The following is a 23383-nucleotide window of genomic DNA, read 5'->3' on the forward strand; positions in this document are numbered from 1 at the left end:
GTGCAAACTGCTATTTTCAGAAGAACCTGTTTTGAGTCTTCTCAACTTGAATCCTCAGGGACAATTTTGTGTTGGAAATTTAATTATCCATATATGCAGTCCTCAATCAATACTAGCCACATGTACTTTGACCTATAAAATTAAAACATGTTTTAAAACATTTATAAATAGTTCCATATAGTTTATATTGTTTTATTGTTATTATTGTTGCCTATATTGCATTAATCATCAATATTATCATTTTCTGAGCTTTTAAGGACTAAATAATGATGTTCATGTTAATAGTTGATAGCTACAAATGTATTATTAATGTTCAATGTTTATTTGGGGTTACTACTGTTTCTTTTTCCTTCTGGCAGCATATTACTTTAACCTCCTAATTTAATTTTTCTTGGCATAGCATTAGGTTTTACATTAAGAGTGGCATTAGTAATGTGAAATAATAAAAATATTTTTTAAACTTGTTTTAGAACTACTTTTTTTCCCTTTTCTAGGTATTGCAGATTCCTTTAGCATTGATTTAGGTTGAGAAAATTCTCATTGAGGTATCTGACTGTGAGCCTAACCAATTAGGTGACATTTGAGGCTATGCTGAAATTAAAAGTTTATCAGAGACTATTCACTAATTGAACATCAAGTGCTAACTACACTGAATTTCCTATTTTGGAGTGTATGTGGCATTGTCTCCCTATTTAATGAACCTTGATTCCTTCCTCTAAACTTGCTTCATATCCCATGGTGAAGTGATCTATGGTGATAAATAAATTTAGATGGATTGGCTGGAGTTTCTAATATTAAGATTTTCTATAATTCTTAGATTTTTCTATTTATACTTAATCTCAATTCCATGCATCTCCTGAGACATATTATGCTAATTCACTGATTACCTAGAATTCTTGCCATCTATTCTTTTGTTCAAATCCTTTAAAATTTAAAATTCAAATGTCTTGCACTTCAAAGATCAGCATATAATATTTCTACTAGAAATAATGGAGCATAAAATGGAATATTAGCTTTTGTTTGAGTTTAAATAAAAGTAAAAAATACACACATACACACATTCTTGCCTTAGTCAATGAAAAGTAATATGAAAATCCATGCTAATTATTGAAGAAGAGATTTTTTTGACATATGTAAATTCCAATTCTTGATTTCCCAATATTTAGGTGTTACTTCTGTTAAAGGTTCAAATAGACAAAATAAAATCAGTGTATCCTTAAAGTAGTAATTTAAAAACTTAAGATGCACACACTAAAAAGACAGTTTATAAACTGGGAACCCTCAAACAGAAAATGGACTAAAAGGGTTATATTATTATGAAGTTGCTTATATTGTGAGAAAGCAGTGCAGGTCTTTCTCTATAGGGATTGATTACAATATTACAGTTTTCAGTGGTTACCTCTCAATCTTGGGAAATAGTTGAAGTTTTGATTATAATTTCCAGGAGCACAAGTAAGACTTGATCTAATTCAAGTTAGCCTTTAAAAATAAGCTGAATTAAGCTTTCCAGGCATGACCAAACCAGTTCTGTCTGCTCAGGGAAACTTCAAGTCTTGTCCTAATCTGCCCTTGATGTTAACAATTACTTTTGAGATAGCTGTTTACTATCCTCTGTATGTAGAGACTGGATTGACTGTAGCAGCAGTGTAAAGATATTTATCTTACCTCTAGGTTTATGTCATGAAGATGCATAAGATGCTGTTAATATCTCATTTATTGTCAGGGAAGATACTAATAATTACACTTGGAATTATTCAGAAATATAATAGTTTTAGCTAAGAATTTAACATTTTTCTGAATTTATGTATTTTTTTACAGAGATAACTGATAAAAGAAAAAAAATAACTGGTTTATGTTTTATTTCCCATCTTTACTATTTAGTCTATGCAGAAAAATGAAAAAATAAAATTTAAAAAATAATTTTTGCAAATGAGAATTTTTTTCTTTCTTTAGTTTTTCTCTTCCTCCTCCTACTCCTCCTCCTCTTCTTCTTCTTCTCCTTTTTCTTCTTCTTCTTCTTCTTCTTCTTCTTCTTCTTCTGCTTCTGCTTCTTCTTCTCTCTCTCTCTCTCTCTTTTTTTTTTTTTTTAAATCTCTATACCAAACTTAGGACACTAAGATCAAGAGTTGCATTCTCTACTGACCTAGCAGTCAAATGGAACTGTTGAAGTTAGTTCCCACATTGAAATAAAATAGTCATTACAAAGATATTGAATATGAACAATTTACTTTGAATAAAGGCTCCTTTGGGGCTGCCTGGGTGGCTTAGTTAAATGTTTGGCTCACTTAATCCTGGAGCCCCAGGATCTAACCCCACCTCTTGCTTAATGCTTCTCCCTCTTCCTTGCTCCTCCCCCTGTTCATATTCACTCTCTTTGTCTCTTCTTGTTTCTCTCTCTCAAAAAAATTAATAAAAGATTTTTTAAAGGCTAGTTTCATCATTTCAGAATATTAAGCTTGCATTGTGATTTTTATGACCCCATTCTACTGTACAAAGTGAGAACTCCCTGTATATTAAAGAATTGAAATTCATAATTGATGTAAAATGATTGATATTTATAAATTAATCCACCTCAAAACTGAAAATTACATGTTCGATTCAAGTGCATACAAAGAACTTATCAACATAGAACATATTTTGGAAAATACAACACTTAATATATTTAAAGGGATTCAAGTCATACAAAATGTGTTTTCTGATCACAATGGAATTAAATTTAAAGTTCATAAAAGATTAAATCTAAAAAGATTTTAACATGAGAAAACTAAATAGCATTCTTCTAAATAGCCTATGGGTCAAAAAAGGAAATCAATGAAGAAACTACAGAGCCCATGGAAGTTTTGGAGGAATAGGAACACTTACAGATTCCTGGTGGGAATGGAAACTGGTAAAACCATTTTGGAAGGTGAATTGATAGTTCCTTTAAAGGTTACACATAGTAACTAGGAAGAAGTTGCTGTGGCTGGAAGCAAAGACAAAAATGAACTATTGGGATTTAATCAAGATCAAAAGCTTTTGCACAGCAAAGAAAATAGTTAACAAAACCAAAAGACAACTGACAGAATGGGAGAAGGTATTTGCAAATGACATATCAGATAAGGACTAGTATCCAAAATCTATAAAGAGCTTAGCAAACTCAACACCCAAAGAACAAATAATCCAATCAAGACATGGGCAGAGGACATGAACAGACATTTCTGCAAAGAAGACATCCAGATGGCCAACAGACACATGAAAAAGCATTCCACATCACTCAGCATCACAGAAATATGAATCAAAACCACAATGAGATACCACCTCACCACCAGTCAGAATGGCTAAGATTAACAAGTCAGGGAATAACAGATGCTGGCAAGGATACAGAGAAAGGGGAACCCTCCTACACTGTTGGTGGGAATGCAAACTGGTGAAACCACTCCAAAAAAAAGCATGGAGCTTCCTCAAAAAGTTGAAAATAGAGCTATCCTATGACCCAGCAATTGCACTACTGGGTATTTACCCAAAAGATACAAATGTAGTGATCCGAAGGGGCACATGCACTCAAATGTTTACAGCAGCAGTGTCCACAATAGCCAAACTATGGAAATAACCTAGATGTCCATCAACAGATGAATAGATAAAGAAGATTTGGTATATATATATACACACAATGGAATACTATGCAGCCATTAAAAGAAATGGAATCTTGCCATTTGTGATGACGCTGATGGAATTAGAGGGTATTAAGCGTAACGAAATAAGTCAGTCAGAGAAAGACAACTATCATATGATCTTCCTGATATGAGGAAGTGGAGATGCAATGTGGGGAGTTTGGAGAGTAAGAAAAGAATAAATGAAACAAGATGGGTTCGGGAGGGAGACAAACCATAAGAGACTCTAATCTTGCAGAACTAACTGAGGGTTGCTGGGGGGCGGGGGTTCGGGAGAGGGTGGTGGGGTTATGGACCTTGGGGGAGATGTGTGCTGTGGTGAGTACTGTGAAGTGTGTAAACCTGGCGATTCACAGACCTGTATCTCTGGGGCTAAAAATACATTGTATGTTTATAAAAAATTAAAAAAAAGAAAAGAAAAGAAAAGAAAAGAAAAAGTTACACATAGTCCTACCATGAGATTCAGACATTCACCCCTAGGTATTTGTCCAAGATTCACATATGTCCATGCAAAGATTGCACAGAAATATATATAGCTGCTTTATTTTAGTAGCCCTACCCTAGAAACAACCCAAAAGTCCATCAGCAAATGAATGGATAAGCACATTGTGGCATAACCACGTGAAGAGATACTGTTTAGCTATTAAAAGGAATTAACTATTGGTAACTATCAGTGAATCACCATATCAGTGAATCTGAAAATAATTGTCCTAAGGGAAAGAGGCAAAATAGAAAGAGAGAACATACTCTTTGTTTCTATTTATAGGAAACTCCTGAGCTGGCAAATTACATATAGAAATAGAAAGCAGACTGAGTTTTGTTTGGGGATAATGGAGGCTGGGCAGGATGAGCAGAAGGAAATTATTACCAAAGGGCACAGAGAAATATTTGAGATGATGTATATGCCAATTATTGATGGGGAAATGGTTTTATGAGTATTGATGTATATACAAACATATCACTTTGCACACCTTAAAAAAGGATAGCTTATAATTTAATTTAATTATACATCCAGAATTATTTCAAAAAGGAAAAGAAATAAAACATCTTTTTTTAAAATTGCTATTTTTGCTACATTAGAGGAATAAATATGATACTAGGATTTTACAGGGGAAAAATTGACTAAGCTGACTTTTGGTAGACAGGCAAAGTGTGTGTTATAGAAAAGAAGAGCCGCTCAGAAGTGAAAGAAGCTATGGTTACTTAATAAATGTTTCAAAAATGAGAGATGGACATACACAAAAAATATAAAAATAATTCCTATTATAAAGGCCTTAAGAGGGTTGGGGACAAGAGTTACACTGGCTAGCTAGGGGGAAAAAAATAGATTGAAAAATGTTGTAGATAAAATCACATACACTAAAGGCCATTGTTTTCTTTGACATTTCCCCTTCACTATAAGGGTTTGGACAAAGTATTTTAAAATGATCAAAGGAACCAAATTTACTGTTGATGATTTGTCACAGGGTCTGCAGATATCTGTGGCTCCCAGAGAAACTGAAAATGAAATGACCAATCTACAATGTTGGTGATATCATCAAGAAGATATACATAACTTAAGCTGAAGCACATACATTTATATAGACAGATTTTTTTTTAATTTTTTTTGTTTTCAGTGTTCCAAGGTTCATTGCTTATGCACCACACCAGTGCTCCATGCAAAACTTGACCTCTTTAATACCCACCACCAGGTTCACCCAAACCCCCATCCTCCTTCTTTCCAAAACCCTCAGTTTGTTTCTCAGTGTTCATAGTCTCTCACAGTTTGTCTCCCCCTCAAATTTCCCCAACTCACTTCTCCTTTCCTTCTGCCAGTGTTCTCCATGTTACTCCTAATGCGCCACAAGTAAGTGAAACTATGTGATAATTGACTCTCTCTGCTTGACTTATTTCACTCAGCATAATCTCTTCCAGTCCCGTCCATATTGATACAAAAGTTGGGTATTCGTCCTTTCTGATGGAGGCATACTCCACTGTATATATGAACCATATCTTCTTTATCCATTCGTCTGTGGAAGGGGATCTTAATTATTTCCACAGTTTGGCAGCCGTGGCCATTGCTGCTATGAACACTGGGGATTCAAATGCCCCTCCTTTCCACTACATCTATATCTTTGGGATAAATACCCAGTAGTGTAATTGCAGGGTCACAGGGTAGCTTTATTTTTAATTTCTTAAGGAATCTCCACACTGTTTTCCAAAGTGTCTGCACCAACTTGCATTCCCACCAACAGTGCAAGAGGGTTCCCCTTTCTCCAAACCTCTCCTGCACTTGTTTACTTTCTGTTATATTTTGGCCATTCTAACCGGTGTAAAGTGGTATCACAATATGGTTTTGACTTGAATCTCCCTGATGGCTAATGATGATGAACATTTTTTCATGTGTCTGTTAGCCATTTCTATGTCTTCTTTGGAGAAATGTCTGTTCATGTCTTCTGCCCATTTTTTGACGTGATTATCTGTTTTTTGTGTGTTGGGTTTGAGGAGTTTTTATACATCTTGGATATCACCCCTTTGCCTGCAGTGTCATTTGCAACTCCTATTCTGTGGGTTGCTTCTTTGTTTTGTTGACGGTTTCCTTGGCTTTGGAGAAGCTTTTGATCTTGATGAAGTCCCAAGAGTTCATTTTTGCTTTTGTTTCCTTTGTCTTGGAGAGTTATCTTGAAAGAAGTTGCTGTAGCCTTTGTCAAAGAGGTTATGGCCTATGTTCTCCTCTAGGATTTTGATTGATTCCTGCCTCATGTTGAGGTCTTTTATCATATATGATTTTATCTTTCTGTATGATGTAAGAGTATGGTCAAGTTTAATTCTTCAATACATAGCTGTCCAATTTTCCCAGCACCATTTATTGAAGAGACTGTCTTTTTCCCACTGTATATTTTTTCCTGCTTTGTCAAAGATTATTTCACCATAGAGTTGTGAGTCCATATCTGGGCTCTCTACTCAGTCCCACAGGTCTGTTTGACTGTTTTTGTGCCAGTACCATGGAGTCTTGGTGATCACAGCTATGTAGTAGAGCTTGATACCAGGTCACGTGATGCCCCCAGCTTTGTTTTTCTTTTTCAACATTTCCTTAGCGATTCATGGTCTTTTCTGGTTCCATACAATTTTTAGGGTTGTTTGTTCCAGCTCTTTGAAAAATGCCATGGAATTTTGATCTGGATGGCATTGAAAGTATCAATTTCTCTAGGCAGTATAGACATTTGAGCAATGTTTGTTCTTCCAATCCATGAGCATGGAATGCTTTTCCATCTTTCTGTGTTTTCTTCAATTTCTTTAATGAGTGGTTTGTAGTTCCTTGAGTACAGATTCTTTATCTCTTTGGTTAGCTTTATTCCCAGCTATCTTATGGTTCTTGGTGCTGTAGTAAATGGAATTGATTCTCTAGTTTCCCTTTCTATATTTTCATTGTTAGTGTATAAGAAAGCAACTGATACATTGATTTTGTATCCTGCCACATTACTCAATTGCTATATGAGTTCTAGAAGTTTGGGGGTGGAGTCTTTTGGGTTTTCCATAGAAAGTATCATGCCACCTGTGAAGACAGAGAGAGCTTGACTACCTCTTTGCCAATTTCAGTACCATTTATTTCTTTATTTCTTTTTATTTCTTTGTGTAGTCTGATTGGTGTTGCTAGGACTTCTAGTACTATGTTGAACAACAGTGGTGAGAATGGGCATCCTTGTCATGTTCCTGATCTCAAAGGGAAGGCTCTCAGCTTTTCCCCATTTTTCCTCATTGAGATAGATTTTATGAAGTTGAGGAATGTTCATTCCCTCCATCCCTATACTTTGAAGCATTTTAACCAGGAACAGATGCTGAATCTTGTAAAATGCTTTTTCTGCATCAATTGAGAGGACCATGTGGTTCTTCTCTCTTCTCTTATTGATTTGTTCTATCACACTGATTGATTTGCAAATGTTGAACCACCCTTGCATCCCAGAGATAAATCCCACCTGGTCATGGTGGATAATCTTTTTTAATACACTGTTGGATCCTATTAGCTAGGACCTTGTTGAGAATCTTGGCATCCATATTCATCAGGGATATTAGTCTGAAATTCTCCTTTTTGGTAGGGTCTTTGTCTGGTTTGGTGATCAGGTTAATGTTGTCTTCATAGAAAAAGTCTGGGAGCTTTTCTTCTGTTTCTATTTTTTTGAAATAGCTTCAGGAGAATAGGTGTTATTTCTTCTTTGAATGTTTGGTAGAATTCTCCAGGGAATCCATCAGGTCCTGGCCTCTTGTTTTTTGGGAGGTTTTTGATCACTTCTTCAATCTTGGTACTAGACAGATTTTTTTTTTTTAATTTTGAGTCTCATACTAAATTATCTATTTATTGCTGTTAATTCTTACAACTTAGAAAGTTTGCTTCTCCAGTGTTTTCAGGAATATTGGAATAGAAATACTTTCTACTATTATCATGAATATCAGGAAGGGATAGTTGTATAATATAGTAAAATTTCATATCACCATATTCTTATCCATACAAATATAATGTAATATAAAATAAGCATTATAATTTACAAATGCTGTATCTGTTCTAATGCATGCATATAGATTCTTATATATAAACTCAGATATGTGTGTGCATGTATGTACAACTTACTGTGAATATTTATCCAGACATAAACAAAATAAGATGTCAAAACCATAAAATTTTGAACAGAAAAATATAGCAATAAAATAAACACATTATGGTCATGAGTATAGTCTCATAATATAACAGAGAATTGGTAGCAGATGATTCTACTCATTCAAAGTGCTTTTTTTTAGTATCTATTTTGAAATTTCATTTGCATGCATTTAATTAAAATATAATATTTGGGGGTTCATTTTCAGAGCCCTGAAGAAGAATATCAACATGTTGGTGAATTCTAAGGAAAACAAAACAAAAAATAAATGTAAAACAAACCATCAAGCAAAAATATATAAATAAAAGGACGACTTTTCTTCAATTTTCTACCCCTTGTCATGTTTTTTCTTGACAGGCCAGCTGCTTCTGACAGCACTAGAAGCATGTTATCTAGAGTGATTGTCTCAACAAGGACCAGAGACTCAAGGTAGACTAGGTTAGACCAGGGAAAGAGGCAAAGGTAATAGTTTAAGACCAATAATGAGGGAGATGGGAAAATAAACAGCTCTATTGTATAGAGTCAGATGTCTAAGTTACCTCCTGAGTATTGATTGGTCTGTAAGCAAACCAGCACACAAACTGTTCTGCTTTAATGAACATTGTCTTTCTAATAAATGCCACTAAAATTAAGTCTACCACTTTCCCTAGAACTAATTTGCTTTCTTTTAATTTGATGTCCCCTTTTTCCAGAATTTTGAGAAATATCATGTCCATTGAGAAAGGTTACCAAAAAAATATTTTTACTTTTAAGTAAGTAGGAGTGTTTTACTCTTGCAGTATATTTGACTAAGTGCTTTCATTTAATTCTAATTACAAAACCTGAAATCACTCAGTAAATTTTTAAGTATGTACTCATCACTATCTGGCTATAAAAACGAGATGTACTGTTTAGTATCTGCACTGGCATAAACTTATTACATTTTCAGATTATTTATTCAAATACAGTAAGTAAGGATTCAGACTAGAATCCTGCCAGATGTTTTAAACTTCAGTTATTTAAATTAATTACTGTTGTTTCTCATATGATAATTTGTTTATGTCCTCCCAGAGATGCATTAAATAAGCAAGTATGAATGAAAAGATCTCTGCTGCTGTGATTTAACTGGTTAAAAAGCAGCACTTACTCATTGAATTAACTCTGGAATGTTCTTTTGAATGTTTTTGAATATCTATATTTTATTAGTTTATATAAATGCTGACATTTTATTGACTTGATTTATTTTGTTGCCTGTTACTCTATCCTACCAAACATTATGTCTTAATTTCTGAATGTTATATGTCCATTTGTGTATTCCCATAACTATGCTGCTTTTTCCTCTGTATGGAATTCTTTTTATCTCCTTTGATAGTTAAGTTTATTTGTATCAGCATAAGTGTGATCTCCATCATGAAGACTTTAGAATTCTGCTAGTATAGACTTGAGCCCTTACTTTACTATATGTATATAGACATTACATTTGTTTATACAATGTTGTAATGTTTTTTATACTTTGATTTTATCTACCAAAATAGTTGTGAATCAGCTTTAGAGGTAAAATTACTTTAAATTTTCAATAAATGAGAATTAAGCTGCTTTTTTCTTTGTTTTTTGTTCTTTATGTATTATTATGTCAAATGATCACTCAATTTGTTTTGCCTTTTTCTGTTTGTCTGTGTTTGTTTTCACAAATCTAGATTTTAGACTGCCAGATATTAGAGTATTAGTATTAGAGTAAGAATAGTGCAAAGAAAAATTTCTGGTTTAAGAGATGTTGATTCAGCCAAACTTCATAACTTTATTGAGTACAAACCTCAGCTATTTTCATATAAATGTCTTTTAATTCTCAAAATTTGACCAATGAGTGACAAAGGTAAGATTCAAATAAGTCTTAAATCACAATTTGAGTAAAAGTGGTAACTAACAATGGAGTCATAAAGTTTCACTTTTGCTATAGTATTGTGTATAGGTACTGCAACATCTGATTAAACATCTGATTAAAGCTGATTTTTTTTTTCATTTACTACAAAGTTAGAATTTGCTGAGGGAAAAAACAAACAAGTTTTGACCTTCTCTAGTAATACACTCTCCTTCCCATTTAACTTTTTAAATAAACTCTAACAGTTCAAAGTATGTCCCCAGAGTATATATCTCTACCCCTATTTTCATATTTCTTGGAAAGGGACATCATCTGATATATCATACTCTGACAGTACTTAAGCTTAACCTGCTATCACAATCTATCAAGTTGTAATTTTAAAAAAATAATGAATTGCATACCATACTTAATTATCATCCAGCTGAAAATCATTTAATTATTTTAAAGTGAGTTTGGCTTTAGATATTTCTCTAAGGAGTAATTAGCATCAACTCTACTACCTTTTTAAAGAAATTCAAAATATAATTCAAAAAACATATATTGGTAACTCCGTCGATACTGTCTTGATGATAAATTGTTAATCTTAGCACTACATTCCTAGCAATATCTTACATGCATAAAAAAGCATAATTATTTGCCATCATCTCTAACAGTTTAGTTAAAGTTGAGCTAAAGAAAGCATGATTGTAAAAGCCAGAATTAGTTTTAAATTACATGATCACTTTGACATTATTATAGAATAAATTCACAATAAAATTTAGTAGGAGTACCTATTCTTGAGATGAGTTCAATGAGATATGGATTATCCCTGACGCATCAATGTTTGAGCACAGAAGCCATGGAAAACAATTCATATGATGGGGTGATTGTTCCTCCCAGCACAAGTAAGAAAACTAAAAAGAAAATGTCTGTTTTTGAGCATACACCTTTAAAAATTTGCTATCGTTTTGAAAACTATTCTTAGGTTAGAATTATCTTCCTCAGGAAATGAGATTTAAAATCAGTTTGTTCTAAATATTTAGCCTCATGAAACAGTTAAGTCATCAAAAATCTTTCCTTTAAGTTGGAAATTAGTTTATCCATTGATAGGGGCAAGCTCAGGAGTTTTATAACTACAAATTGCACTCTGAACACAGAACAGCTTAAAAGTAGATAAACCTCTTTGGGTATCTCAAAATTCTTCATTAAAGTCATGTTTTTGGGAAGGAAGTGGCTCAATGATCAAAGAGGTAAAACAAGATTTACAATTTTCATTTTAAAAGTGGAGAGATATCACAAGACTAGTATAATTTCTCAATAACTTGAAAATACATAACTTTAAATAATTGGATAAAACCCTCTTCAAGAACTTTATTTTGGAGGCCTTATAAATATAGCAGCCAAAGTATGGCATGTTTCTAAATTAGGCCAGGCACCAGCTCACCAACATACTAAAAATTTCAGGTCTATGTGCTTTAAGTGTGGAATCCATGAAATTCATGTTTCTAGAATTAAGCGATATTTGGTCATTCAGTGACTGATGTCTATTGAGTAACTAAATGAAGAAAGATTTTTTTTCTCAGTAATCATAAATGCATATACATCAAACAAAAATGACAGCTAGTTATTTATCAACACATCAACCAATTAAATTTGAAAGTATTTCTTATGTAACTCAACCACTGAGATCCAATTATTTCACCCCTAAAATACTAGATTTTATTTTATTATCCTTTGAAATGCATTTACATTTGCTTCAGTTTTCATAACAAAATTTTTTAAAGATAATATCTTCTCCTTGCATGATAAAGCTTATAAAGGGACTTGGCAAAATGTAATGACTTAACCTAACTTTTTTTTTTTAATTGAAGCAGAATGAGGATTTTAAACTGTAACTACTATTGGTAAATGCCACCCAATTTCAGAAGATCCCTGAATATTTGGCAGCTGACATGAAATTCATATTGGTCTTCAAAAATTTAAAATAAAAGAATAAAATTATATGCAAAAGCTAAAAAGGAAAGCACTTATACTTCCAGATTTTGGTAAAGAAAGAACAGATGGCTTGTGGAGCACTCTGGAAATGTGAAAAAGCTGTGCTGTTTAATAGTTCAGCAAAAGAAGGAAGTAACAATGTGAGAAGCTGCCTCCAATAAAGAAGTTCATTAAATCATGAGTATCCCCCAGTTTGTTTTTTTAACTCACAAAATAAAGATTTATTTATTATCTTTTTCTTCTCTGAGATATACATGTATGTGTCTGTGTGTGTATGTATGCATGCATGTATGTACATATCACTTTATTTTTGGTCCTAAAATTTTCAGTTTCATTCATAAGTATTTTCTGATTGATGCATGCCTTTGTAATTGTATTCAGAATGCATAAAATGTAGACGTTAACTTAGTGATTAATAGTGATCTATAATTAAGGAAAAAGGTCCATTTTTATTCAAGATACTGTTTCTGGGTTTTGTCAAGGTAAATACAAACATACTTAATTTTTCAGCAGCCATGCTTACTGTATGCTTATACACAGGTACAGGTACAAATCTACTGAAGTTGGTTTATCTCATTATTTATTACTTATTTCTGAATTGTTCATTCAGCATTTCCATGGCCACTTAATAATCTTATATCTTTATCTTACAACTTCAAGCAATAGATCATTAGGCAAAGTCCACATTATTTGTTCAGGCATGTGCTAAAAGATTCTTTATAGAGTGTCTTCCTAGTATGAGTTTTCTGATGCAGACTCCAGCTATAGCCTTGTCACTTTGTTTAAATATTGGTGTCCCCACAGTGTGAGATAACTAATGTTGACCAAGAAATGAGTGATCACTAAAGACTGTCTTCCATTCATAACACTGAGAATGTTTTATGCTGTGAGAAACCTCATATGTCCTACAAATGTCACTGTAAGAGTAATAGTTTTCCAATGTGTAACGAACTGAATTGCTTCTCCATTATGAATTATTTGTGTAACTCAAGAGTTTCTTCCTCCAAATAAATTCTATTTTTCCCTTTTTTTTTCTTTTTTTTAAAGGATTATTCCTATTTGTAGTTTTCTTTTGCACACCAGAGATGGAGCTTGATTGAGGACTCATCCACAGTGATTACAGACCTGTGGTTGTTAGACAATGAGAAATTGTTTTTGTTGGAGGGATAAATGATCAATGACAGACATTTCATGTTAGTTTCAAAGACAGAGTCTCTACTATGTGAGTTCTTTGGTATGAATAAAGGTTAACTCTATGGCTGCATATTTTCCTGAGTTAAATAGATACGTATGGTTTCTCCAGAGCAGTTTGGATTTAGGTATTTCTCTTCTCCCAAAAGAATCATCTTCTGTGAAAAAAACAGTTACTTAAGGTCTTGTAAAATAGCTTCTCTTGAGGGCAAGCCTCATTAAGAACAGAATGATCTGGGTCTATTTTAACATGGTTGCTTCCTCCTTGCCCTGTAGAAAATACATTTTCTCCAGTTACCAGTGTGAGAACCTAGTAAGGATAATAGAAGTAAGACTCACAAAAGTGTAGGGCTCTCTCCTAGGACAGGGCCGACCTGGGGTTTTTAATTCTCAGACTTGTTCACACTCAGCCTTGAGCAATTTGTCAATTATAGCTTAGGTTTTCCTTCCCTGCTTTCCTTGGAGGTTTCTGCTTGTGGGTTTCTGTTCTGGTAAATTGTGATTCTTCCTATACATCTGTCTTTCCAATTCTGGGCCAGCAATTTGCCTTGTGACCTCTGATGGATCTAAGAAGAATTATTGATTTTCAGTTTGTTGAAAAAAAGTCTGCCTGTGTCCTTTTCTATTCCTTTATTTTCCATGAAAGCTTATTTTGAGCTCTTTAATCTTTCTGAATTTCAGTCCTTAATGCCTATTTATTTTAAAAATCTTATTAATATTTGCTTTATTTTAATGATTCGAACCTTCTAAATTTTTGGGGTTCCTTTGCCCCCTCGTTTAGGTTACAATTGGGACACTCGATTCATTTTAAACCTTTTTTTTTTTTTCTTTCTTTACTAAGTGGTTAAAACCCACTACCTTGGTCATAATTTCCTTACATTTGTTCATCTTGGTGAAAATGTCTTCATAATTGGTAATGCCATTTTATTTTTAGTTCACCCTAATTGTTACATAGTTATAGAATTTTTGCTTTAATCATATTCTGAATGATTGAAATATATTTTTAAGGTTTAGTTTTATTTTCACTATCTGATTATTGTTTATTTGTATCTTTGTTCTATGGTGGTAGGAATCTTTGACTTACTTGAAAAAGGAATTTTGCAACTAGATGGAATTTTTCTGTGGCCAATGACAAACTCATATCTGAAGGATGTTCTATGAGTGTGTCGAAATGTAATAGTGAGTCTTTGCTTTACGAATTTTCTGCAACAGAAGTGATAAAACTATACATGAGTTGTGGAATCTGAGAGCACAAAACAAAGATGCCAGAGGCTTAATACATACAAAGATTTCTTATTTTCTCTCTATTACTCCACTCTGGGTGGTTGACCCTCTAGGGGTTCTGACTACCATTTGAAACTCGGGCATGCATGCGCTCCCATTCCCTAATTGAGCCTCTATGATTATGGTTGCAAAGGAGCAGAAAGCAAGATGGTCATACATGGGCTCTACAAAACTGGCCTGGAAGTGAGACATCAATTCCCTTTTTCCCCTATTAGATAAAATTAGTCATATAGACTTGTCTGGTAATAGGGAACTGGGATATGAGGGAGACACATGATTATATGCAGTGGAGCTAAAAAAAAAAAGTACAAATACAACTATTTTTCTAATATGGAATGATCTCCACTATATTTGGGGAATATGATATAACCTGCTCTTTTGTGTAAATTTGAAAAATTAAACTGAAAAGAATGTAAGTCATTACTTATTGGGGGCATGGAAAGGAAAAAACAGATTGATAGTAGAGATTCTCTGAATATATATTTTAATATAATTGTGACTATTGACACTCATAAATTGTTTATATATGTACAACAAAATAAAGATAATAGAAAAATTGGAATACTTCTGGGTAGATGGCACAGTGAGGATCCACTCACATTCTCTCACAGATACACCTAAATAACAGCCACATCAGTGCATCCAACCCAGAAAATGACCCAAAGACTGGCAGAAGATCTTTCGTGGTTAATTATAGTGAGGGGGGCACATCACAAAGAGTAGGAGGGACAGAGATGCAGTTAGGAACCAAACTCTTGGCAAGACTAGCCACAAGTGGAAGGGGCACCATGAATACAGAGAAGAGAGAGAAGCAGACCCCACACTAGCAACCTCAGACACAGGGGCCTGGCACTGGAAAAATGAATCTTCCTAGCATTTAGTTTTGAAAAACAGTGGGGCTTAACTTCATGACGTTTTATAGCCAGCAGAGCTCAATTCTGGGCACTTTAAAAATCAGCAAACTTGGCTCTGGGAGAGAAGGAAGTTGATGGGAAAATGAGTCCCTGCCTTTAAAGAGACAGCATAACAGAAGATAGAAGATATAACACACCTGGAGTGTACATGAAGATTTGTTTACTAATCCCAGAATGCGTACTCAAGGGACAGGGATCCTTAGGAGACTTTCCAAGAACAAAAGAGCTAGTGAGTAGAATTTGTCCCTAGTACCCCATAGCCTGGATGACTAGACAGCTGCAAGAACCAACACAAATACTTTCCACCTAACTTGCTAATGGGATGTAACCTCCTCCCACCTTCTTCTGTGACTTTGCCCATCCAACCATCTCACTCAGCAGAAGCCCCTCCGTAAGTCCTCCTGCTATGTCTGTCTCATTCCTCAAGAGGTCCCAGTAGGGACCTGAACCATTCCAAAGTGACTCCTGTCCTGGGGAGGGGGTAAGAAAACCACACACCAGTATACTCTTAGTCCCAGTAGCCAAACTGTGCAATGCAGAGAGAGTGCTCTGCCGTTCAGTGTATTTGCAGCCATGCAGACATCTGGAGTGTCCATTTCACTCACACTACAGGGCAGGGAAAGCATTCTGCAGGCCTGTGCTATTGCAGCTCCAGGAGAAGGCCTGGGGCAGACATCTTTGTCTAAAGGCCCCATATAAAAAACAAAGCTCCTCAGGGAACAGCACAGGGAAAGCACCCTGCAATTTAATGAAACCACCATCCTGACAAATGGACTGAAGGTAGACATCTTGCTAACTCTGCACAACTGCAAGCCCTTAATTGCTCTACACACATCTCTCAGCAACAAAGGGAAAACCTCCAGCTCACAATAGGTAAAGCTGTCCCTTGCAGCCAACAGAACTGAAAGTAAACAAGGCTCAGCTACAATAGTAGGGTGCACACAACCCATATATGAGGTACTACTGAAGCACATGGTTTTAGTAAACAGGGGGCATTGTGCTTGCTACAGGGCACCATAGGACCTCTTATTCATAGAGTCACTACTTACAATATCAGGAAATGTCTCCAACTTTACTAATGCATAGAAACAAACACAGGAATTTAGACAAAATTTGGAAACAGAGGAAGATATCCCAAATGAAAGAAGAGGACAAAAATCACACCAAAAAAAGGGCTAACTGAAACAGAGATAAGCAATATGCCAGATAATAAATTCAAAGTATTGTTATAAAGACATTTACTACATTTGAGAGAACAGTAGAGGATCCAGTGAGATCTTCAACAAAGAGATAGAAGACATAAAAAAAAGAACCAATCAGACATAAAGAACTCAATAACTGAAATGTAAATAATACTCTAGAGGTAATCAATAGTAGGTTAGTGGAGACAGAAGAATTAATCAGGGACCTGACAGAGTATCACAAAGCAACCAAGATGAACAGCAGAAAGAGAAAAAGAATAATAAAAAATGAGACTAGGTTAAGGGAGCTTATTGACAGCATCAAGTGTAACATTTGCATATAAGAATTTCAGAATGAAAGAAAGGAGGCAGAAAGTTTATTTGAAGAAATAATACCTGAAAATATCCTGAAACTGGGGAAGGAAGCAGACATTCAAATGCAGGAGGCACAGAGATCTTGCTACAAAGTTAATCCAAGGAGGTTTGTACCAACACAAATAATAATTAAATGCCAAATGTAGTGATAAAGAGAGAATTTTTTAAAGCAGCAGGATAAAAGAAAATAGTTACAAGAGAAAGCATATAGGGCTATCAACTGATTTTGCAACAAAAACTTTGCAGACCAAAAGGGAGTGGTATGATATATTCAAATTGCCAAAAGAATAAAAACTTCAGCCAAGAATATTCTACCTATCAAGACTATCATTCAGAATGGAAGTAGAAACTGTTTTCCAGACCAACCAATCAAAAGCAACAAAAGGAGAAAAAACAGGTAAAGGAGTTTATCACTAATAAAACAGTGTTAAAAGAAACAGTAAAGGGAATTCTTTGAGTGAAAAGAAAAAGGCCATAATCAGGAATGAGAAAATTAGGAAAGGAAAAACAAAACAAAACAAAACAAATGTTTAAAAGTATGTGCAAACAAACAATAACAACAAAAAAGTAGATTAATCACTTATAAAACCCTTATGGAGGTTAAAACAGAAAAGCTGTAAAATCAATTATATCTATAAAAGTAAATCAAGGGATTCACAAAACAAAAAGATACAAAGGATTTTCTATTCATTAAAGATGGGGAAGGGAAGTGAAAATGTGGTGTTTTTAGAATGGGTTCAAACTTAAGTGACCATCAATTTAATATAGACTACTGTATGCATAAGCTGTTATATGTGAGCCAAATAGTAACCAAAAATATAAAATTTGTAACAGATATACAAAAAATAATGAAAAAGAAATGCAAGCATACCCTTAACAGAAGACATCAAACTATAAGGAAAGAAAGCAAGACAAAAAAAGAATTACAAAAACAACCCTAAAACAAGTAACAAAATGACAATAAATATATACCTATCAGTAATAACTTTGAATGTAAATGGACATAATGCTTTAATCAAAAGTAGGGTGACTGAATGCATAAAAAAGCAAGACCCAACTCTGTGGGGCCTATAAGAGATTTCTTTCATACCTAAAGACACACGCAGATTGAAAGTGAAGGGATAGAAAAACATTTATCATGAAAATGGAAGTGAAAAACAAAAAACAAAAAACAAAAACTTGGGTAGCAATACTTTTAACTGACAAAATAGATTTTGAAACAAACTTTAACAAAAGACAAAGGCCAGTACATAACAATCAAGGGAACAACCCAACAAGAAGATACAATTACAAATATTTGCACCCAAAAAGGGAGCACCTGAATACATAAAGCAACTATTAACAGACACAAAGGAAGAAAAAGAGAATAATAAAATAATAGTAGGAAACTTTAGCACCCTACTTAAATCAATGGATAGATTATTCAAGTGAAAAGCAACAAGGAAACAGTGCTTTAAATGACACACTGGAGCAGAAGCACCTAACATATTTTTAGAACATTCCACCCCCAAACAGCAGAATACACATTTTTCTCAAGGGCACATTGAACATTCCAGAATAATTCATACATTATGCAACAAATCAAGTCTCAGCAAATTCAGAAAGATTAAAATTATACCATGCATCTTTTCTGACTCCAGTAGTATGAAACTACAACTCAATTGTGAGAAAATTTTTGGAAAGAACACAGATGAATGGTTGTTAAATAAAATGCTACTAAACAATGAATGGGTCAACCAAGAAATCAAAAGGAATTTTTTTTTAAAGTACATGGAAGCAGATGAAAATAAAAACACAACAGTCCAAAATCTTTGGGATGCAGCACAAGTTATTTATTCTAAGATGGAAGAGTATGACAAAACAGATTGACCTCAAGAAGCAAGAAAAATCTCAAATAAACAACCTATACTTACACATAGAACAACAAAGCTTAAAGCCATTAGAAGGAAGGAGATAAAGATTAGAGCAAAAATTAAAAAAAAAAAATCAAAACTAAGCCAAACAAACAACAAAAACACAAAACAAAACAAACAAATAAAACAACAAAATAGAGCAAATCAATAAAACCAAGAGTTGGTTCTTTGAAAATATCAACAAAATTGATAATCCTTTGGTTAGACTCATCAAAACAAGGGAACAAACAAACAAAAGAGAGGACTCCAACAAATAAAATTAGAAATGGAGGAGAAATAAGAACAAACAGAAATACAAAGTATTATAAGAAGGTATTATGATAAATTATATGCCAAAAATTGGACATCCTAGAAGAAATTCAGAAGCTTTCTTTCCTTTTCTAATTTTTGGGACAGTTTGAGAATAGGTATTAACTCTTAATAATGTTTGGTGGGATTCAACTGTGAAGCCATGTGGTCCTGGACTTCTGTTTGTTAGGAGGTTTTTGGTCACTGATTCAATTTTATTGCTAGTTATTGGTATGTTCAAATATTCAATTTCTTCCTGATTCAATTTTGGAAGGTTTATGTCACCAGGGATTTATCTATTTCTCCTAGGTTGTTCAATGTATTAAGGAAGAAGAAGAAGGAGAAGATGAAAGAAGAAGAAGAAGAAGAAGAAGAAGAAGAAGAAGAAGAAGAAGAAGAAGAAGAGGAGGAAGAAGGAGAAGGAGAAGAAGAAGAAGAAGAAGAAGAAGAAGAAGAAGAAGAAGAAGAAGAAGAAGGAGAAGAAGAAGAAGAAGAAGAGGAGGAAGAAGAAGAAGAAGAAGAAGAAGAAGAAGAAGAAGAAGAAGAAGAAGAAGAAGAAGAAGAAGAAGGAGGAGGAGGAGGAGGAGGAGTAGGAGGAGGAGGAGGAGGAGGAGGAGGAGGGAGAAGAGCGAAGAAAGAAAAAAGAAAAGGGGAAGAGATAAGAAGAAACAAGGAAAGGAAGAAAGAAACCTTCAGGAAAATATCTCTGATAAGCGTGGATACAAAATTCCTCACTTAAATATTAGCAAACCAAATCCAAAATACATTAAAAAAAAATCACCTCAATCAAGTGGGATTTACTCCTGGAATGTAAGGGTGGTTCAATATTCCCAAACTAATCAGTGTGATACATCACATTAAAAAATGAAAGTTTGGGGGCACCTGGTGGCTCAGTCAGTTAAGTGTGTGCCTTCTGCTCAGGTCATGATCACAGGGTCCTGGGATTGAGCCCCATGTCTGGCTCCATGCTCAGTGAGTAGTCTGCTTTTCCTTCTCTCATTGCCCCTCCCCTCACCTATGCGTGCTCTCTCTCTCTCTCAAATCAACAAAATGTTTAAAAAAATAAGTAAATAAATGGTGCCTGGGTGGCTCAGTGGGTTAAAGGCTCTGCCTTAGGCTTGGGCTCTGATCCCAGGGTCCTGGGATATAGCTTCTTATCAAGCTCTCTGCTAAGCAAGGAGCCTGCTTCCCTTCCTCTCTCTCTGCCTGCCTCTCTGAATACTTGTAATCTCTGTCTGTCAAATAAATAAAAAATAAGATCTTTTAAAAAAGTAAATAAAAATAAAAAGAGGAAGGATATAAACCAAATGATCATCTTGATGGAGGCAGAAAAAAGCATTTGACAAAGTACAATATCCATTCATGATAAAAAACAAAGTAGGCTCAGAGGTAACATACCTAACATAATAAAGGCCTAATTGAAAATCCATAATTAACATCATAATCGCAGAAAACTTGAGAGCTTTTCCTCTAAAATTAGAAATTAGACAAGGATATCCTCTCTCATCACTTATATTCAACATACTACTGGAAGACTTAATCATAGCAGTCAAAAACAACTAGAAAAGGCATCCAAATTGCTGAGAAAAAAGTTATATTTTCACTATTTGCAGGTGACATGGTACCATAAACAGAAAACCCTAAAACTCCACCCAGAAACTACTGGAACTGATTAATGAATTCAATAAAGTCACAGGATGCAATGTTAATATACAGAAATACATTGTATTCTATACACTAATAATGAAGTAGAAGAAAATAAATTAATAAAACAACTCCATTTATAACTGTATCAAAAAGATAAAATATCTAGGATTAAACTTAACCAGGGAAGTGAAAGATCCTCTACTCCAAAAACAATTAAACTTTGATGAAAAAAATTGAAGATGATACAAATGGAAAGATAGTACATGCCCATATATTGTAAGAACAAATATTGTTCAAATGTCCATACTATCCAAAACAACCTATAGATTTAATGCAATGCCTATCAAAATGCCAATAGCATTTTTCACAGAACTGGAACAAATAACACTAAAATGTGTATGGAACCACAAAACCCAAATGGTCAAACCAATCTTGAAAAAGAGCAAACCTAGAGGTATTACAATTCCAGATTCCAAGATATACTACAAAGTTATATTAAACAAAACATTATGGTACCAATACAAAAGAATAGACCTATAGCTAGATAGAACAGACTAGAGGATCCAGAAATATACCCACACATTTTTGGTCCATTACTCTATGAGAAAGGAAACAAAAGTATAAAATAAAAAAAGGCGATCCTTTCAACAAATGGTATTGGGAAAACCAAACAGTTATATGCAAAAGAATGAAACTGAACCACGTTCTTAAACCATACATAAAAATAAACTCAAGATGAACTGAAGACATATATGTGAAACCTGAAACTTGAAACTATAAAATCCCAAGAAGAAAGCATGCTAATTTCATTGACATCAGCCTCACTAATATTTTTTCCAGATATGTTTTCTTTGACAATGGAAACCAAAGGAAAATTAAACTATTGTGACTGTGCAAAAATAAAAAAAACTTTTACACAGCAAAGGAAAATATTAACAAAACAAGAAAGCAATCTACTAAACTGGAGAGGATATTTGTAGATGATATATCTGATGTATTTATATATTTTGATTTATGTATTTTCTGATTTATATATTTTGGATGTATTTCCAAATATGGATGTATATCCAAAATATATAAATAACTTATACAACTCAACACCAAAATCAAATAATCCATTTTAAAATGGACAGAAGGCTAGACTAAACACTTTCCAAAGAAGACATACAGATGGCCAACAGACAAATGAAAAGATGGCCAACCTCACAAATCATCAGGGAAATGCAAATAATAACCACAATATGAGATATCATTTCACATCTGTCAGAATGGCAAAAATAAAAACAAAAACAAAAACACAAGAAACAACAAGTGTTGGTGAGGATATGGAGAAAAAGAAACTCTTGTGCACTGTTACTGAGAATGCAAATTGGTGCAGCTACTGTGAAAAACAGTATACAGTCTCCTCAAAAAGTTAAAAATATGATTAACATATAGGCCAGTAATTTTTTTTTAATTTTATTTATTTATTTGACGGGGGAGGGGGGAAGCAGACATCCTGCCGAGCAGAGAGCCCAATGCGGATCTCGATCCCAGGACCCTGAGATCATGACTTGAGCTGATGGCAGTGCCCTAACCCACTGAGCCACCCAGGTGCCCTGATTCAGTAATTCTACTACTGGTTATTTCCCCAAATTAAAAATACTGGTTTGAAAAGATATATGTGCCCCTCTGTTTGTTGTGGTGTTATTTACAATAGACAAGAAATAGAAACAACTCAAATATCCATTGATAAGAATAGATAAATAGATAAGAAGTAGTGGTATGGAGTACCTGGGTGGCTCAGTGGGTTAAGCCTCTGCCTTCAACTCAGGTCATGATCTCAGGGTCCTGGGATCAAGTCCTTCATTGGGCTCTCTGCTCGGCAGGGAGCCTTCTTCCCCCACCTCTCTCTCTGCCTGTCTCTGTCTACTTGTGATCTCTGTCTGTCAAATAAGTTAAAAATTTAAAAAAAAAATGTTAAAAAAAAAAGAAGTGGTGGTATATATATTCAATGAAATATTACTCAGCCATGAGAAAAAACAAATTTTTCCATTTGCAACAATATGGATGAACCTAGAAGGTATAACACTAAGTGAAGTAAGTCAGACAGAAAAGGAGAAATACCAAAAAATTTCATTCACTTGTGGAATTTAAGAAAACTAATAAAGAAAATTAAAAGACTATTAAATATAGAGAACAAACTGGTGCTTGCCAGAGAGAAAGTGGGTGGAAGATGGATGAAATATGTGAAGGGAAATAAAAGTATACTTAATGAGCACTGAGAAATGTATAGAATCGTTGAATCATTATATAGTATAACTGAAACCAATAACAACATATATAAACTAGGCATGAATAAAAAATAGAAACAAACAAACAAACAAACAATGACCTGGCTTATGAAAATATAATATAAAATGAAGAATTTTTCAAGTGGTTTTCAACATGACATTATTTTTAAATGATTAATTATTGTCATAATCAAATTGTTTTTA

Source organism: Mustela lutreola, chromosome 1, assembly GCF_030435805.1.
Source record: "Mustela lutreola isolate mMusLut2 chromosome 1, mMusLut2.pri, whole genome shotgun sequence".
NCBI lineage: Eukaryota > Metazoa > Chordata > Mammalia > Carnivora > Mustelidae > Mustela > Mustela lutreola.